At 42.5% G+C, this 20,792-nt stretch overlaps 1 long non-coding RNA gene across 2 annotated transcripts in view; it reads left to right on the top strand.

The window, feature by feature from the left end:
• LOC110257470 overlaps window positions 1–20,792 on the top strand; it is a 256,447-nt gene continuing 235,655 nt past the window's right edge. Inside the window, exons 1-3 of one of the 2 annotated variants that reach the window (XR_002340096.1) lie at window positions 232–571; window positions 845–944; window positions 3,199–3,419. This is a non-coding gene — a long non-coding RNA (uncharacterized LOC110257470). Of the gene's footprint in view, window positions 572–844; window positions 945–3,198; window positions 3,420–20,792 lie in introns of those variants that run through there. The other variant, XR_002340097.1, reaches the window with a different exon arrangement.

The following is a 20,792-nucleotide window of genomic DNA, read 5'->3' on the forward strand; positions in this document are numbered from 1 at the left end:
TCAGTGGTCATGCAGGCTAAGTGACCACCAACTCTGTCTTTGGACCCCCTCCCAGGTACAGCGAGGTGTTTATTTCTCCCTCATATAACAGATGGGCAGATGGAGAGTTGCGTGGTGTGGAAGGGGGTTAGGGAGAGTGCCTGACCCCCGGTGGACCTACAGGCTGGACCAGGCAATCCGAGGCTCCTCCCCCCTCCCCGGCTCCCTCCTTGGGAGATAAGTTCCGCCCACGTTCCCGCAACGGGAGCCATTTTCAGGGACGCAGTCTCGAGAGAGTAAGGGATGTTGAGACTCTCCGGACAGTGTACGGGGTTGAATCCCACTAAGGCCTCTAACTTAAACATTTAAGGTTCTGATGGGTGGGTGCGGAGAGCTAGCTGTCTTGCGCCGCCCAAGACAAGCCTCCTAAGCTAATTCCCTTGCTTATTAAACCTGCCGCCTACCCATCTGGAGGGGTTGCCTCTTCAGGCGTCTCCTTCTGTGTATTCCGGCTGGTTTCAGATTTCACCTGTGACGCTCCCGAGGAGGCTGTGAACTGAGAGAAATGACATATAGAGCTTGGATTTGCCAGGTGAGGTCACAGCCTCCTAGTCTCACTCTGAATCCTGAACTTTCCAGTGCACAGCCTTATTCTGGTTGGAGAAGCCCCACCTTAGGGTCAGGGAGGTTTTCAGGAGGCCTGGGTTCACTCTTCATTGCAAACTTCCCACCTTTCCCTGTCCCCGTCTCCTTTAACAGAGAGTCTCCTTTAACAGAGAGTCTCTTTAATCCGATGAATCCCCTCTGTTGGGTAGTGGTGTGTGGACCATTGCCTTTAAAATTGCTTTTGAACTTTCTCTTCCAGGTTTAGGAGGCGTGGAGCAGAGTGAACAAGATGGGATTTGGAGTCACAGACTTCTGGGTTCAAATTCCAGCAGCACTGCTTCCTGGTGGTGTGACCATGAGTGAGTCAGTCACTTTACTCTTCTGAGGGAAGATACTTCCCTGTAAAAATAGTCTACTTCCTGGGGTGCTTCTTTGTTGGTCCCCTTGTTCTCATAAGGATGTTGGAATATGCCATCCACACAGTAAACGTTTGAATGCAATGGTTTAAAAATTATGCTGGAAGCCCGCTCCTCGCCGTGGCAGCCAGTAACCAGTCCACCTGTGAGCAGGCTCACACCTGAGCACGGGCAGGAATCTGCACCAGGACGCCCTCCTTTCGGAGCATCACACCTGTGGGCATCACAGACTTTAGCTGCAGAGCAATAGAACAGCCAGGTCGCTGGAGCCCCTGTGCATGGCCAGCAGCAGAGATGAAGGGTCTTTTAATGGAGCCTCTGGCAGTGAAGACCCTCATTGTCAATCCACAGTGCTGACTCATTATAAGGCAGACCTTGGAGTGAGTGTGAGAGGGTGTGGGGAGGGCAGGGTCCTCCTATCGGGAAGACCTCTCTCTGACAGGTACCCAGGAGGTTGTTAAAACTTCTGAACTGAGAGTCGAATGCTGGGACCAGTATTTCCCCACAACGACCATGTGTCTTCCTTCCTGACTCCCTGCTTGGAGTTGATGTTGTATTTCCCTTTCCTTTCACCCCCTTTAACCTGGGGGCGGGGCTGAGAGGGAGCACTTGGGGCGCCCTAGTGTGTATCACTATATGCTGGCTAATGCTGGAAGTTGCTAGAAATTCCATGCACCCTCGGTACCACTCACGAGATGTTCAGAGCTCACAGGCTCATCACTAGATGATGTACCATTGAATGGGCCACCTCAGGTGTGAGGGGAAAACTCAGGCCCACTGGATTTGGTCTTGGCTTAATGGTGTGGTTTGGGCTGAGGCCTCCCCTTTCTTCCACGCTGGGGGCTTCTCTGCAGAGAACACTGCAGACAAATTAACCTCGTAGCCTGACTTGAAATTACCTTGGCCACCAACAGTTGCACTGAGCTGAGTGCAGAAGCAGGCCTTCGTTGCCTCATGAACCTGGTGGTGTTGCTATGGAAACCAGGATTCTGTTCTCCCTCCGGTTCTCTGAGGTTAGGAGGTGTCCCCTGGGAGTAGGGGGGCCAGAACAGACTAGGAGAGGGTCGCAGGTAGGTCTGTAGAAGACATGAGATTTGGCAGGTGAGGGTAGGAGATGAGCTGGGAGAATCCCACATCCTGAGGTGGGGGCTGTCTCCATTCTCAGCAGGGCTCAGTGTTGACCCCTGCAGAAACCCTTCCTTCTGGAGATGCTCCCCTCTCTGGGCTTCAGAGCTGGCTGGGGCCAGGGTGACGTTGGGGTATTCTCTTGGCAGAAATCACCAGTTTGGCTTAGCCGAGAAAACTCCTAGCAGAATAGAGTCCTGGCTGACCTCAGCCTTCAAATAAGTCCCCAGCAACACAGAGCAGCTGCAGAACTTGTGAGCTGGTTCTGCTCTGACTTGTATACATTTGGACCGCCCATGTTTCCCTGACGTGTAAAACGGCGTGAATGATGACAATACCATTCCCATTTGCCTAGAAGCTTCTTTTGAAGGTGAAAACAATTTATAAACTGTGCTGCCTTCAGAACTGGGAGGCTTGGTGGATCCCTACTTCAAGGAACAGTGGCTGGTGCTGACCCTGCCCCTACTGTAAATGCAAGTGACCTCTGAAGGCCTAGGCTGGTTTGATGTATCGTCAGTTTCCTGCTTTCCTTTCTCTATTTCTCTGTCTTATCATAGGTCAGCTCCTCTGCCCCCACCTAAATTGTCAGCTCTGTCTGAAGTGGGGATCGTATCTCAGCAAAGGTTCTCTAGTAAAGATAGCAGGCCTCTGTCACCACCACTCAGCTCTGCTGTTGTCCTGTGAAAGCAGCCACAGATGATATGTAAACAGGTGGGCGTGGCTGTGCTACAGTAAGACCTTATTTACAAAAACAGGTGGCAGGCTAGGTTGGGTCCATGCCAACTCTTGTCTGGAGGAAAGAACATGGGCTTCAGAGTTAGGCTCAATTTTGCCTCCTGGCTTAGCTGCTAATCAGCTGTGCAGTTTCTAGGTGAGTCCCATTCTCTCTACCCCTCATGTTCCTTATCTGGATAATGCAGATGGTAATTCCCATCTTGGAGGGCTGTTTTGAGGATAAACAGCATATACAGACTTCCTGCTGTATGGAGGAACCATGGCAGATTTTGTGATTTCCCCACTTCCTTCATGACTGGAAGCCCATGGCTGATTTGCTTGATGGTTAACTTGCCAGGTAAACAAGGCTGAATTTATAAGCTTGGATCAGCGTGATTCCTCATGGCTCTGCCAGACTCCCGGATCACCGAGATCACCACCTTGGTTCAGGCCATCGGCTTGTTAGCACAAGTTCATGTACCCGACGCCAACTGGAACGTTGGAGTTTGGAGCAGAGGAGGGTTCATTGCAGGGCTTTGCAAAGAGATGAGTGGCTTGTGTCCCCTAAATAACCTGAATTCCCCATCCAAAATTGTAAAGCATTTTTAAAAGCCAAGTGAGGAAATAAAATTAGTAGCAGTTTTAGGTTTAAGGCTTTTAATTGTATTCTAATGCTTTGGAAATATTTGCAATCCATATGTAATACCCATGATTGTTCTTTGGAAGTGAATTAGAGGTTATAGTGCCTATAAGCAAGGCATACCTGTGTTCAAATGTTAGCTTCTCACACCCATTGGGAAATTACTTAGTCTCAATTTTGTTCCCCCACTACTTAGCTGTCAGCATATATCAAAAGAACAAGAAATAAAATGTATGATCTACAGGAAAAAAAAAAAAAAAGCCAAGTGAGGGAGGACAGTCACAGGGTAAGTGCTCAGCTAGTACACAATTCTCTGATTGGTTGATGGTGAGGTAACTGGGCGGTGACACAGGAGTTAACATTAATCCTTAGGTGCCTGTAGGTCTGGTGGCTACATGCTCATGGTCATAAAATAGTTAATATCTTCTATTTGGTGATGGTTTTAGCATCTGTAAAACAACTCAGGAACTGTGCTTCAGATACTCTTATCTAGGTACTTCAGAGAGGAGATAAAGCAGAGCATATGGGGGAAGAGCCTACCCTGGGTTACGGGCTCAGCTCTGGGGTGAGCCGCAAGCAGAGAAGCTACAGGTGAGAGGAGAGTCTGATGATGGCTGGATTGGAGCCACATGCTGTTCCGCAAGAGTCTTGACTGCTCTGTTTGGCTCTGAGCTGCTCAGAAAAGGGAAGGCATGTCAGTGACATGCATCACAGGGTCCATGGAAGAAACACCCAACAGCCCCTTGGGAGAGTCACACTTCTCCTCCTGATAGTCAAGGCTCCTAGCCCTGTCATCAGATCAGAGACCACACTGGGTTTCATGGGGCTTATTCTTAACTCCCATAGGATAGGGATGCCAAAGGGAAGTTCAATAAAAGCAATTCTTTGAGGGCAGAAACAGCATGATCCTTTTGTTGTCTCATGGTATGGCCTCACTCAAGGATGGCACTTAGACTACCTGGAGGACAGCAGGGGTGCTATAGCCTTCAGGTGCTCTTCTGAAGTACTGAGCTCTTGAAGTTCCCGTTGTGGCTCAGCGGGTTAAGAACCTGACTGGTATCCATGAGGATGGGGGTTCGATTCCTGACCTCACTCAGTGGGTTAAGGATCCAGTGTCGCCGTGAGCTGTGGCATAGGTCACAGATGCGGCTCAGATCCCACATTGCTGTGGCTGTGGTGTAGGCCGGCAACTACAGCTCAGATTCAGCCCCTAGCTTGGAAACTTGCTTATGACAGTGGGGTCCTACTGTATAACACAGGGAAATATATCCAGTCTCTTGGGATAGACCACGATGGAAGACAGTGTAAGAAAGGGAATGTATATATATGCATGACTGGGTCACTTTGCTGTGCAGCAGAAATTGGCACAATTTTGTAAATCAACTATACTTTTTTAAAAAATGGGAAAAAAATATGGCTTAGGAAATGTCCAATTCAGACGTAAAAGATTTCAAAGCATCTAACTTTAAACAGAAAAACTTTCTAGAGAACCTTCCAAGTTAAATTGGTTTTGAAATATGTAAATGTGTTGATGTGCATGACTTAGTTTTTATTATGTAACAAACTACCCAGTACTTTAGTGTCTAAAGTCAACAACCATTTACCTAGCTCACAATTTATGGATTCGTGGGGCCCAGTGGATCTTTCTTCTGGTCTGTGCTGGGCTGTGTCATGCTGCGGTTGACTGCCGGGCTGGCTGGGAGCCGTCTGCTGTCTGGTCTAGGATGGCTTCGGAGGGGATGGTTTGTTGTGTTTGACACGGTCACTCGTCCTCCAGCAGGCTAACTGAGGGTCACTCATGTCAGGTCTGGGTATGGTTCCAATAAGAAACTACAAAGTCTTGAGAGCTTGACTTGGAATTGGCACAGCATCACATCTGCCATGTTCTTTGATTTTGCTTTTTAAATTGAAATGTTTATTTTGAGATAATTGTAGACTTACATGCAGTTGCAAGAAATAATACAGAGAGATCTGTGAACACTTTATCCAGTTTCCTCCCATGGTAATAGCTTACAAAACTATGGAATAGTGTCATAACCAGGACACTGATTTGATACGTGTCGCCACCGCAAAGATCCATCTTTTTTCTCTTTATGGTTGGAATTATAGTTGATGTATGATACTATATGTTATAGGTGTACAGTACAGCGATTTATAGTATTTAAGGTTATATTCCATTTATAGTTATAAAATATTGGCTATATTCCATGTGTTGTATAATATATCTTTATAGCTTGTTTTATACCCAATAGTTTGTACTTCTTAAGCCTCCATCCCTACTCTTTCCTGTTCTCTGTCCTCTCTCCACCAGTAACAACTGGTTTGTTCTCTATACCAGTTGCTTCTCTGAGTCTGCTTCTTTTTTGTTATATTCACTAGTTTATTATATTTTTTTTAGATTCCGCATATAAGTGATAACACACAGTATTTGTCTTTCTCTGTCTGACTTTTTTCACTTAGCATCATGCCCTCCAAGTCCATCTATGTTGTTGCAAATGCAAAAGGTCATCCTTTTTCATGGTTGAGTAGTATTCCATTATATATATACCACATCTTCTTTATCATTTGTCTGTTGATGGGTACTTAGGTTGCTTCCATATCTTGGTAGTTTTAAATAATGCTGCCATGAACATTGGAGCGCATGTATCTTTTTGAGCTAGTGTTTTTGTTTCTTTTGAAGACCCATCCACTTTATAACCACTTCTGCTTGCCTCCTGTCCTCATCCCTTCCTTAATCCCTGGCATCCACTAATCTGTTCTCCATTTCTATAATTTTATCATTTTAAGAATGTTATGTAAATGACACCACACATTATGTAACTCTTTGGGACTGGCTTTTTGCACTGATTATAATTCTCTAGAAATTTTCCCAGTTATAGCATGAATTAATAGTTTATTCTTTGTTATTATTGAGTAGTATCCCAAAATACTATGTATGGATGAATCACAGTTTGTGTAACTGTTGACCAACTGAAGGACATCTGGGTTGTTTCCAGTTTTTATTACAGATACAACCTCCGTAAACATTTGCATATAGATTTTTGTGTGAATGTAAGTTTTTATTTTTCTTCCCTCTGGGAGTATAATTATTGGGTTGTATGGCAGTTAAATGTTTAGGCTTTTTTTTTTCCAATGAAACTGCCAAAGAAATGTAGGATTCCCATGTAGATTCTATTGACATTTCCTTTCTACATTCCTTAGATAAGTGTAAGGTACCAAGCCAATCTAGATTCAAAGAGTAAAAGAATGGACTCTATCTCTTCATGCTAGAGCTTCAAAGGATGATAGAGCTTGAAAAAGGATGTGGAGGAGTTCCCTCGTGGCAAAGTGGGCTAAGGATATGACACTTTCACTGCAGCAGCTTGGGTCACTGTTGTGGCATGGGTTTGATCCCTGGCCTGGCAAGTTCCACATGCCATGTGTGTAGCCAGAAAAAAAGAAAAAAAAGAAAATCAAATGGTCTTGGAAGCAAAAGATAATCCATAAGTAATTTTCAGAGTTTGACCTTTTCAGTGAATTTTATTTTGTCAAGGATTGTAATGAGAAGACAGGCAGAAAGAAGAGTTGGGTCAGAAGTTCAAGGCACTTGACTTTGTTTTTAAAGGAAAGCATCAGCCACTGTCTTGGCTTCCGTGTCTCCTTGTATTGAAAACCTATTTTGGGTCATCGTGACACAGGCTCCTCATTGTACCTAATAAAGATCCCATGTTTTCCAAATGTAGCTCTCATCTCTCCCCTGGATGCATGCACTTCCATGAGTGTGTCTTGTCTTGTCTTTTTCTTTCCTTTTCTCTTTCTTTCTTTCTCTCTCTCTCTCTCTTTCTTTCTTTCATAAAATCATTTTATTTAAGTTTGAAAGAGCACAACTCAGTTTCATGCTTATGAACAGAAAAATAATTTTGAATCTTATGGCTAAATATCCACTTATTAGTTGTACACAGGACAGATAACCTTACAAAATATAGCTGGCAAATACAAAGTATCAATTGTTGTATTTGTTATCATGAATACATACCATTGGTTGCGAATCTAGTCTATGCTCATTACTACTCTCTTAAAATTTTTTAAAAATTGAAATGTAACTGACAAATATTTTCTTAGTTTCAAGTGCATACATAATTTCATATTTTTATGGATTACACTCCATATGAAGTGATTATAAAATATTGACTATGTTCCCTGTGCTCTGTATTACTTCCTTGTAATTTCTTTATTTTATACTTAGTAGTTTGTACCTCTTAATTCCCTTGACCTATTTTGTTTTTCCCCTAACACCACTACCCTATGGTAGTTTGTATCTGTGAGTCTGTTCCTATTTTGTTATATTTGTTCATTTGTTTTTTTAGATTCCATGTAGAAGTGAAAACATATGGTATTTCTTTCTGTCTGGTTTATTTCACTTATCATCACACCCTCTAGGTCTATGCATATTGTTACCAGTAGCAAAATTTCATTTTTTAACGGCTAGGTAATAGTCCATTGTGTATACATGCCACATATTCTGTTTTATAAAATTTATTTTTTCTGTTATACTTGGTTTACAGTGTTCTGTCAATTTTCTACTGTACTGCAAAGTGACCCAGTCACACAAATATATATATATATATATACATTCTTTTTCTAGTATATGTGCTGCCGAAGCGAGCACTATATACATTCTTTTTCTTATAATATCCTCCATCATGTTCCATCACAAGTGACTAGATATAGTTCCCTGTCCTATGCAGCAGGATCTCATTGCTTATCCAGTCCAAATGCAATCGTTTACATCTATTAACCCCAAGCTCCCAGTCCATCCCACTCCCTCCTCCTCCCCCTTGGCAATCACAAGTCTCTTCTCCAAGTCCATGCATTTCTTTTCTGTGCAAAGATTCATTTGTGCTGTATATTAGATTCTAGATATAAGTGATATCATGTGATACTACATATTCTTAATCCATTCATGTGTTGATGGACACTTAGGTTGCTTCCATATCTTGGCTACTGTAAATAATGCTGCTATGAACATTGGAGTGCATGTATCTTTTCAAATTATTTTTGTTTCTTCAGATAAATACCCAGGAGTGGAATTGCTGGGTTGTGAGGCAGTTATATTTTTAATTTTTTGAGGAACTTCCATGGTGTTTTCCATAGTTCTTATGCCAATTTGCATTCCCACTAACAGTGCAGAAGCATTCCCTTTTCTCCACATCCTCACCAGCACTTGTTATTTGTAGTCTTTTTGATAATAGCCATTCTGAAAGGTGTGAGCTGATATCTCATTATGGTTTTGGTTTGCATTTCCCTGATGATCAGTGATGTTGAGCATCTTTTCATGTGCCGGTTGACCATCTGCATGTCTTTGGAAAAATGCTTATTTAGGTCCTCTGCCTATTTTTAAATTGAATTTTTTTCAATGTGGAGTTTTGTGAATTCTTTATGTATTTTGGTTATTAACCCCTTATCAGATATATCAGTTGCAAATATCTTTTCCCATTCTGTAAGTTGCCATTTTGTTTTGCTGATGGTTTTCTTCACTATGCAAAAGTTTTTATATTTAATTGATCCCATTTGTTTATTTTTGCTGTTGTTGCCCTTCCCCTGAGGAGACAGATCCAAAAACTAAGACCAGTGTTAAAGATAAGTCTGCTTATATTTTCTTCTAGTGATTCCATTGTCTCAAGTCATACATTTAAGTCTTTAATTCATTTTTAGTTCATTTTATGTGTAAGGTGTGAGAAAATTTCTAGTTTCTTTCTTTTACAAGTAGCTGTCTAGTTTTCCCAGCACCACTTCTCTCTATTCTGTGCCATTGTCTGTGTTTTTGTACCACTGTCATACTCTTTTGATTACTACAGCTTTGTAGAATGGTCTGTTGTCTGGGAGGGTGATACTTCCAGCTTTGTTCTTTTTTCTAAAAACAGCTTTGGCTACTTGGGAGTCTTTTGTGGTTCCTACAAATTTTAGGATTATTTGTTTTAGTTCTGAGAGAAATACAATATTAGAATATATTCTAATATTAGAACATATGCCACTGGTATTTTGACAGGGGTTGCCTTGAATCTTTAGATTGCTTTGGGTAGTATGGACATTTTAACAATATTCTTCCAATCCATGAACAGAGGATATATTTCCATTTACCCGCAATATTTTACTCCCTCTTTCACATTTTATATTTTGATATCATATTTTACCTCTTTATGTGTATCCTTTAACTGTTGTAGTTATAGTTGACTTTACAGTTATTATCTCTTAACATGTATACTAGTTTAAGTGGTTGATTCGCTGCCTTTATTACATATGTACATTTACCAGTGAGATTTTTCCTTCATCTATTCCTCATTTCTTGTTATGTCCTTATATTTTTTGCTTAAAGAAGACCCTTTAACATTTCTTGTAGGACTGATTTAGTGGTAATGAATTTTAGTTTTTGCTTGTCTGGGGACCTCTTTTATCTTTCCTTCAGTTCTGAATGATAACCTTGCTGGATAAAGTCCTTGGTTATAGGCTTTTCCCCCCACAGCACTCTAAATACATCATGCTACTCCCTTCTGGCTTGCAGAGTTTGTGCTGAATAATCAGCTAATAGCCTTATAGGAGTTCCTTTGTATGAGACTCTTGGTTTCTTGGGCTGCCTTTAAAATTCTCTAAGTTTTGCCATTTTATGATATATCTTGGTGTGAGTCTATTTGGGTTCACCTTGTTTGGGACTCTCTGTAATTCCTGGGCCTGGATATATATTTCTTTCTTCAGGTTAGGGATGTTTTCAGCCATTATTTCATCAAATAATTTTTCTTCCCCTTTCTCTCTCTGTCTTCTCCTTCTGGGACCCCTATAATTCAGATGTTAATATGCTTGATGTTGTGTCCCAAAGGTCTCTTAACTCTTCTCATTTAAAAAAATAGTTTTTCTTTTTGCTGTTCTGATTGGGTGATTTCCATTATCCTATCTTCCATATTGCTTATGCATTCTTCTGTATCACCTAATCTGTTCATACCTTCTCTTGTATTTTTCACTTCAGTTATTGTAGTCTTCAGCTCTGATTGGTTCTTTTTATATTTTCTGGCTCCTTATCGAAGTTCTCACTGAGTTCCTCTATTCTTTACCTGAATTCAGTGAGCATTTTAATGACCATTGCTTTGAACTCTATCAGGTAAAATATTTATTTCTGCTTCATTAGGCTTTTTTTCTAATACTTTATTTTGTTCCTTTGGAACATATTCCTCTCCTCATTTTGTTTGATTTTCCCTGTTTGTCTCTATGAAACCAGGCAAAACAGTTACCTATCCTGATTGTGAAGGCGTGTCCTTGTGTGAGACTGTCCTTGTGCAGTCTGCCTGTGCCCAGTGTCTTTGCTAGGAGAGCTGGATCTGAAGTGAGACAGGCTGTGTATTCTCCAGTGGTACACTGGCTGCCATCAACTTGGTGGGGATTAGGGCTAGAGCCCATGAGGCTAAAGCTGGAGTCTTCTACGAACCAGAACTTCTCTGGTTTGTGATGGAGGACACTACTTTGGTGGGGGGTGGGGTAGGAGCTAGAGGGGCTGAAGTTGAAACCCACTGTCGCTTGGTTGGATGATGGTCATTGCCTTTTCTCCTGGGCAGAGCCAGGGCCTGAAGGGCTGGGGTAGCAGTCCAGAGTGATCCACAGCTTCTCCCTGGCAACATCGTGGTCATTGCCTTGGCTGGGGTTGGAGCCAGGGCTCCAGAGGCTGGAGCCAGAGCTTAGTGTGGGCATGCTGGGCTGGTCCTGGCAGGCTTACCAGAGCACCAGCCATTTTCAATTGCTGCTTCTGCTCGGGGACTGAAAGCTGGCAGATCCGTGCATGAGCATTTCAAGAGTGGAGTCTCAGTTTCCCACAGCCCTCTAGTAAGCCCCATTAAGTTTTCAAACCAGCTAAGGGGGCTTGTCTTCATGGGACAAGACCCAGGGCTGGGTGTACTCAGTATGGACTTGAACCCCTCACTCCTTAGGGAGGATCCCTGACCTGTGGTACCCTCCTCCTCTTCTGGGTCACCCACTAGGAATGTGGGCCCCGCCTCGATCATTTCTCCTCCCCTCCTATCGGACTCTGTGTGGTTCTTTTCTATGTCCTTGGTTGTGGAGGATCCGGATCGTTCAGCTAGTGTTCAGGTTTTTCTCAGAGAGAGTTGTTTTATGTGTAGTTGGAGTGTTGATGTGTCCATGGGGAGAGGCAGGCTCAGGGTGTTCCTCCTCTGCCGTCTTGGTTCTACCTCCTCCCATGAATGTTTTTCGAATTCCTTGGAATGTTCTTTGCCCATTTCTCTCCTTTGCTAAGTCCTACTACTTTTCAAGCCTCAGTTCATGAGTCATACCCTGATGGAACTTGACTGACCCATCATGTGGAACTAACCCCCTTGTCGTTTTGTCCACCCACTTTGGTTTTCCATGGTAGCTCCTATAACACATGGTACAGTTATCCATTTTATTGTCTGTGTCCCTTTAATAAAGTAAACATCTCTTGGGCAAGAATGGGGGCTTCTTCACATTCCTTGCATGGTGATGGCCACATGTTTATTGACTAGCCAAGGATCTCATGGCCTTGGTGTGGTTTTCCTCTGTGACAGGTCTGGACCTTCTGTTACCCAGCATCCTGGTGCTGCTCATTGTAGTGCCCCAACCATGCGGGGCTTCACAACCACCCTTCCTTCTGCCCCCATTCTGTATCCCAAGAAAGGGCATACATCATTTAACTTGTAGCAAAGTCTTACACGTATCCTTGTTTTTTTGGTGGTGCCCGTGGCATGCAGAAGTTCCTAAGCCAGGGATCTGACCCATGCCACAGGTATAGCCAGAGGGGCAGCAGTGACAAAACTGGATCTTTAACCCACTGAGCTACCAGGGAACTCCATATTCATAATTACATTTTCCAGGTCAATTCCTAGAAGCAGAATTTCTGGGTGAAAGTGTATGATTAATTTTAGCTTTTGAAATGTATTGTCAGATTGTCCTCCAGAAAAATTTTCCCTCTTTCCCTCTTCTTGAACACTTTGTATTACTCAGTATTAAGAAAACCTTTTCCAATCTGGTAAGCAAAACTCTGCCCATTTATTTTTCCCTTACTATATTGGGTTTTAATCCAGGCTATTATTTTTCTGTGCTGTTTTTTTTCATAGAGGATCAATAGACATTTTTGAAATGCCTTATCCCCTCTTCATAATTTTTTCTGGTCATCTCAGAGTTCCACGGGGAGGTATTGAGACTGGGCTTCACACTGGGTTCAGTCATTTCTGTTTTAATCCTCCGCTCAATTCTGAGGTGTCACACAGTGTTGGGGGTGGGGTGGGGATCTCTGTTCTCCGTGTTCCTGGTTTTCTGGACACAGTTCTGGGAGTTCCTTCCTGTCATGCATTGAGTCTGTTCTGGGCCGAGCTTTTTTGTCTTGTTTGGTATCAGGAGGAGATTAGAAGTGTCCTCCGCAGGTGGCGAGCAGAGAAATAACTGGGAAAACAAGCAGGATCAATAGCTAATCCTGTGCAGCCAGCCGGCGTTTTTCAAAGCCTCATCCGTATTGATTTCTGTGGGTGACACTTCCCTTTCTTGGGTAATCAGTCCCTTTGCTCAGCAGGTGAACAAGTGAGCAAGTCTTACTCCTGCTTTTGTAGGAACAGGGTTGGCTGTTTAACGCTGAGCTGCTGGAAGGGGAAGGAGGGAGAGAGGCCCAGAGTGGCTTCCTTTGGATTACATTTTCTGTGCAAGTGGCCTGGGGGACCTGGGTATTTTTTTTTTTTTTTTTTTTTTGGGCCTCATTCTTGTTCTGAAACCACATATATCTGGGGTGGGAGTGAGTAGCAGAGCGATGTGGCTTAGCAGCCACGTGGTGGAGGTAAGGAGGGTAAATTCAAAGGAAGAGAATGAACTTCATTAAATGCCCACTGCAGCTTCTGGTGAGATATGCATTATGACTTTCATTCTACAGATGGAGAGTGTGGTTGAGGGAAGACAAGTTACTTATTCCAAATCACCCACCGGCAGTGTCAAAGTTTGAGTCCAGGTCTGAAGGACATCAAGGTGTCTTCACAACACTGTATCCTACACCTTTGATCTGAGGACCCTAAGTCTAATGTCACGTGGTCAGCTAATACCTGCATGAAACGAATCTCTTCAATCTGGGACATTGACATGAAACCAGTATAGGTTTTGGGAAAGGCTGTATGTCATCAGGTATCTGAAGGGCTATGATGGGAGAAGTTAGAATTCTTTTTGTTGATTCAAAGGGAAAAATTAGGACAAGAGAGTGGAAGTTATAGGACGGCAGATTATGCCTCCATAGAATGAAACATCAGCCATGCAGCTGTGTATTTTAAAGAAATGGATTGCCCTTAGATCTTCCCCAACGAGGAGGTGTTTTTGCATAACTGTGCATTTGAATATGCTGTTCCTTTATCTGGCAGTGCTAAGTGAACTCCTGTGCATGCTCTCAGACCCAGCACAGCAGCAAGGATGGCTTTAGAGACGATCATTCTAAGTAGGACAGACAAGAGAAAGACAAAGGTCAAGTGATACCACTTTTGTGTGGAATCTAAAAAATGATACAAATGAACTTATTTATAAGACAGAAATAGATTCACAGACATAGAAAACAAATTTACGGTTACCAAAGGGGAAAGGGGTGGGGAGGGATAAATTAGGAGTTTGGGATTAACGTATATATACTACTCCATATAAATAACCAACAAGGACCTACTATTAGCTCAGAGAATTACACTCAGTATTTTATAATAACCTATAAGGGAAAAATATGAAAAAGAATATATATGTAATCATTTATATAAGAATATATGTAAAATATATATAATCATAAGAATATAAATAATTATATGTAAGAGTACATAGGAGTTTCCATTGTGGCTCGGTGGGTTAAGACCTGATGTTGTCTCCATGAAGATGTGGTTTTGATCCCTGGCCTCACTCAGTGAGTTAAAGGATTTGGCATTGTGGCAAGCTGCGGTGTAGGTCACAAATGTGGCTTAGATCTGGTGTTACCATGGCTGTGGTGTAGACCTGCAGCTGCAGCTCTGATTCTACCCCTACCCTGGAAACTTCCGTATGCTTCATGTGTGGCCCTAAAAGGGAAAAAAAAAAAAAGAAAGAAAGAATGCCTATGTATGTGTGTGTGTGTGTGTGTGTGTGTATGTAAACTAAATAACTGTACTATATACCTGAAACTAACAAGACATTGTAAATCAACTATACTTCAACTATACTTAAAAAAAAAAAAAAGACAATGAAAATGCCACCTATCTATCCATCCATCCATCTAAAAGTACTTATTGAGTGCTTATTATGCCTCAGGGAATGTGTTTGGAACTGGGCATCCATGATGAGGAAGACAGACACAGTCCACGGCCTCAGGAGCTTATGTCGTGGAGTGAATCTCCTCTCCTGGTTTTGTTTGACATGTGATCACTTGAGGACTTTTAGTCTGTCCTCCTCTGAGAACCACATTCTAACCGCCTGAGGCTTTCTGTGCCACAGCCCGTGTTCTGGCAAAGCTCAACATGACAGCAGAGCCAGAGTCTTAACATCCTCTGGGAGCAGCTCTCAACCAGTGCCTGATGGGGAGATGGTCTATCAAACACTTGTGATCCCTCATCCTTCAGGGCTGTGTCCTCCACTGACTTGGACTTCTCCAGTAGGGTCAAGATCCAGTTGATTTTTTTTTTTTTTTTTTTTTTGTTCTCACTGACTTGGACTTCTCCAGTAGGGTCAAGATCCAGTTGCCCACTGGATTGATAATATACCCTATGTCGGTTGTCTTCTTTTCCATATGTGTGAAGACGCTCAGGGCTGTGTCCTCCACTGACTTGGACTTCTCCAGTAGGGTCAAGATCCAGTTGCCCACTGGATTGATAATATACCCTATGTCGGTTGTCTTCTTTTCCATATGTCACTTGCCCACTTCTCTATTGGAGTTTCCTGAAGTTCCTCCCAAATAAACTCCATGACCTTGAATCCACTCAGCATCTACTTCTGGAAAAACGCACATTAAGACACTGTGGATGGGTAATAGTGGTGAGGAAGAAAAAGAATCACATTAGAATAAACATACTTATACTCAACGGCAGTGACTGTTGCACGCAAGGCATGTAAGTGGCACAAGATTTGTCTGGAGGTGGTGTAATTTGTATTTTAGTTTAGTTAGTAATAAAATGTGTGTGCACTGATGGTTTTCCTTTTTCTCTGTACCATAAAGAAAGATGAATCCCATCAGAAGCGATGAAGTGAGGCAGAACAGGGAATTAACCTTTACTCTGGGGTCTGACTGTCCTGTATAGAATGTGATCCTTGGGGCAGTGATCGTATTTTCCCCCTCACTCTAACTCATGGACCTGTGAAAAACCGTGATTCAGAATAGGTAGCAGCATTATGGACTTGGCCTGTAAATTCAAGTACTCTCTATGACACACTTGTAGTTTGCACCACCATATTTAATAAGAATAACCACTGCAATCACCACTACAAAAATTTAAAGGTAATTTTTTTCTTTTTCTTTTTTTAGGGCTGCACCTACAGCATACGGAGGTTCCCAGGCTACGGGTCTAATCAGAGCTACAGCCACCAGCCTACGCCACACCCACAGCAACGTGGGATCTGAGCCGAGTCTGTGACCTTCACCACAGCTCATGGCAGTGCCAGATCCTTAATCCACTGAGTGAGGCCAGGGATCAAACCCGCATTCTCATGGATCCTCATGGTTAACCACTGAGCCATGATGGAAACTCTAAAGGTGACTTTTTTATGGATCAAGCACTGTGGTTGGTGCTCTATATATGTTTTCTCATTTAATATCTGCAATTTCTCTGAGAGGTTGGTGAATACCTATGGTGAAGGTGTTCTCCTATAGCAGATGCTGGAATTACCCCACCCTATCTCCTCCTGAATTCACCTGCAGCTGTGACTCCCATCAGAATAACAGCTCTTTATCTCAGATGCCTGAAGGCTTTATCTGGCACCATGGAAACCTGCTCTACTGCACATAGGTAGAACCTGAAAGTAGAAGTGAAGATTTCAGGCATAGCCCTCAACCAGTAAGAGAACGACTCAGAATCTGCCACAGCCTTGCTGACCTGTGGGAAGATCCTGGGGGCACATTTAAGACTGTTTTTCAGACCTTCTCCCTCCTGCCCACCCCTGTAGCATTGCACTTTAGTGGTCCACAGCAGTAACCTGCTCATTAACACATGCTTTTAAAAAATTTATTCAAGTATAGTTGATTTAAAATACCGTGTTAATCTCTACTTACAACAAAGTGATCAGTTATACATACACACACACACTTTTTCATATTCTTTTCATATTATGGTTTATTACAGTATATATATTTTTTGCTTTTGCTTTTTAGGGCCATACCTGCAGCATATGGAGGTTGCCAGGCTAGGAGTCTAATTGGAACTCTAGCCACTGCCTACACCACAGCCACAGCAGCATGAGATCTGAGCCGTGTCTTTGGCCTACACCACAGGTCTCGGCAACCCTGGATCCTTCACTACTGAGCAGGGGCAGGGATGGAACCCGCAACTTCATGGTTACTAGCTGGATTCATTTCCACTGCACTACAGCAGGAACTCCATATTACAGCAAATTGAATATTGCTCCCTGTGCTGTGCAGTAGGACCTTGTTGTTTATCCATTCTGTACTATAAATAATATTTTGCATCTGTTAATCCCAATCTCCCATGCCATGCCTCCCCCTCTCCCTCCCCTTTGGCAACCACAGGTCTGTATTCTGAGTCTGTTTCACAGATAAATTCATTTATCTCATATTTTAGATTCCACATATAAGTGCTATCATATGGTATTTGTTTTCTCTTTCTGACTTAGTATGGTAATTTCTAGGTCCATGCATGTTACTATAAATGGCATTATTTCATTCTTTCTTATGACTAAGTAATATTCCGTTCTGTATATGTACCACATCTTCTTTATCTGTTCATCTTTCAATAGACATTTAGGTTGCTTCCATGTCTTGGCTATTGCACATAGTGCTGCTGTGAACATGGGGTTCTGTGTATCTTTTTGATTTATAGTTTGTCTGGAAGTTTTGTCTGGATATATGTATGTCCAGGAGTGGGATTGCTGGATCATATGGCAACTCTATTTTTAGTTTTTTGAGGCATCTCCCTAGTTTTCCAAAGTGACTGCACCAGCTTACATTCCAACAAACTGTGTGGGAGTATTCCCTTTTCTCCACACCTGCTCTAGCAGTTGTTATTTAACAAATGCTTTATTTTTTTCCCCCTTCTCCATCTCACTTTCTCACTTCCTCATTTGCCATGGTGAATCACTTATATTCAAGTCCTTATCTCAAGGTCAAGCTCAACACAAGCTAAGATAAAGAGATTAAGTGACTTGATCATCAGCTGCTTAATTAATAAGTGGTGGGTTCAAGATTTGAACTCATCTGTTTTTTATTTTTTCTGAATATGATCACTCAGTTCTAAGTTACATCCTAAAATAAAGACCAAAATTATATTCAACCTCCAAGGTAACTCCTTCATTCATTTACAAACACCTACTATTATTGGCAAGGCTTTCCCTTAGGTACTAGCAATAAAGAGTGAATAATGGCAGTGCTTAATTTCCAATTTTTTTTTTTTTTTGGCTTTTTAGGGCTGCACCTGTGGCATATGGAAGTTCCCAGGTTGGGGGGAATCGAAGCTGCAGCTGCATACACCACAGCCACAGCAACGTGGGATCCTAGTCATGTGTGTGACCTACACCATAGCTCACTGCAACACTGTATCCTTAACCCACTGAGCAAGGCCAGGGATAGAACCCAAATCCTCATGGATCCTAGCTGGGTTTGTAACCTGCTGAGCTACAAAGGGAACTCCCTCTCAAGCGCTTTAGAGTCTAGTAGGGGGAGTGTTTTAGTAACTCAGGTTGCTAAAGTAAGTGGCTTTAAAAAAACAGACATTTATTTCTCCCAGTTCTGGAAGCCAGGAAGTCCATGATCAAGGTGCTGGAGGATTCCAGCTGAGGGCTCTTTTCCTGTTTTGTAGACAGCTGCCTTCTCACTGGGTGCTCCTACGACTTTCCTTGGTCTGTGAAGAGAGTGAGCTTTTGTGACTCTTCCTCTTCCTAAAAGGGCAGAAACATTCCAGTTTCATAACTCAAGAGCACAGTGGAAAAGTCAATGATATGATTATCAATCACTTCTACAAGAGTGATAACTTGCTAATTATATTTTCATACATTCATTAAGCATATAAACCTAATTTTTATTCACAATGGGGTTGTAACAAGGCAGTGTTAGTTAGTTCATTTTGTATTCCGTTTCCAAAGATGTTAACTGACATTTAATAGTTTGGTAATTGATCTATGTCATCTTGAATTATTGGTACAACCTTCAGTGGAGAAAGGGAAAGGGCTTCTGGAAGCCCAGTGCACCTTCAGTGTTTAATTTCTGTCACTGTGGCTCAAAGTTGGGTCACTCTGAGCTGTCACAGTGTAGGGAATATATGCACTCTCACTTTTTCATGAGATAGTATCAAAAGTCTTCAGGGGCAGGGAGCTCACTTCCCTAGTCCTTCACGATGGCCCTTTCAGTTGTCTCATGGTATTTGTCATTTTTCTTCCTTCCTATCTCAGCCCATTGTGATGTAGCCCATCTCTGATAATGCCCAAAGAGCATAGACATAGTCCTGTATTCCCAAGCCTGCTGATGCATTGTTGATGCTTTACCTGGGGACAGATAGACACCCAGTGCTTCCTCCCATGGCTGTCAGAAGAAGTAGCTGACAACCCATGCCATCCATGTCCCCATCTCTTGAAGGAGTCTTGTCTACCTCCTCCTGACTGGCATGCTTCAGAGGGGGAATATGGGCTAGTATTTTCTACATGGAGACTGAATTCCACGTCTCCTCATTTGTAAAGTGGGGATAGTTGGTAGGATCTGCCTCAAGGGCTGTAGTGTCTACTCTTTGGGTTCTACCCATACCTCTTTGGCTCTTAACCATTTCTGTGCATGCTGTCCTAACTTTTCGTTGTCAGCACTTGCATTTCCTCTTCTGGGGGTGCCCCCATGCCCCCACTCGCAAGCACGGCAGCTAGAAGCTTCCCTGCAAGGCTTCCAGTCAATGACTAAAGGGAGCTGTGGTATGAATTTCCTATGACTTTCTCAGCACCTTCACTCCTTGAATGGGTAACTGAAATGCATTAATCTATATTATTCTCAATAATCCCAGTATTGAGATCCAATTGCCCATGGTTGTAACTGCTTCTGATAGCACACCCTTTTTTTTTTTAAGCTTTTTTCCCCCTCCTTTCTCTGTCCCATCTCTCCACTCCCCTATCAGTGTATCTTGCAGTCACCTCTGTACCCTCTAAAAGAGGATTGCATTAAACATGTTAACATAGTGCCTATTGTTAATATGTTTATATTTCATATAAACATATGAACATCTTAGGACCCCAAAAATAAGATACATTTATGTTCTTCATAACCTAATTCTGGGTTAATTCATGGAGACAAAGGATGAAAGTTGTATGATAAACATTTGCCACTTTGTTCTGTGGTTGGGTATGTAACCAGTCAATGGAGGAGAAAGAAAAAGACTGTTGAAGGCCTTTGGGAAATGAGGATGCTGAGAAAAACTATTACAGATCCTGCCCAGTAATAGTGCTTGCTTTAATCACATGAACCAATTTAATGTCATTATTCCTTGCTTTTAATTCTGGGACATCTGCCGCTCTCCTTGGTCCCTTGGATAAGTCCATTCTAAAAATCTCTTGGTTAGACTTATCGTTAATGCAGCAAAAAAGAGGATGAGTCTCTGAGGGTATCTGTTAAAAGATCACATGTTCCTGATCTTTGGGTGGAAAGATGGTGTATGTGATTTTCCCTCCAAGCAGCTGCATCCTGAATAATGCACAAAGGTTTGGTCTAGTCAGGAATGTTAAATACTTGTTTATCTGCCTCTTTCTTCCCCGCATCCACAGGGGATCAGCAAAAGAACACATATTCTGCTTTAGGAAATTAAATCCACTTGGATTAGTGTCAAATTCTTTGTCAGGTAGTCTCAATAAAATCATGCTCACCAATCTGTCCATATTCCTTTCAAACTAAACATGATCCTTAAATATACAGTCTTGCAGAGCTTTCTTTTTTGTATTTTTATTTTTGTCTCTTTAGGGCTGCACCTGTGGCATATGGAAGTTCCCAGGCTAGGGGTCAAATTGGAGCCGCAGCTGCTAGCCTACGCCACAGCCACAGCAATGCCAGATCCGAGCCTTGTCTGTGACCTACACCACAGTGCACAGCAATGCTGGATCCTTAACCCACTGAGCGAGGTGAGGGATCATACCTG

This window comes from Sus scrofa, chromosome 17, assembly GCF_000003025.6.
Source record: "Sus scrofa isolate TJ Tabasco breed Duroc chromosome 17, Sscrofa11.1, whole genome shotgun sequence".
NCBI classification, from domain to species: domain Eukaryota; kingdom Metazoa; phylum Chordata; class Mammalia; order Artiodactyla; family Suidae; genus Sus; species Sus scrofa.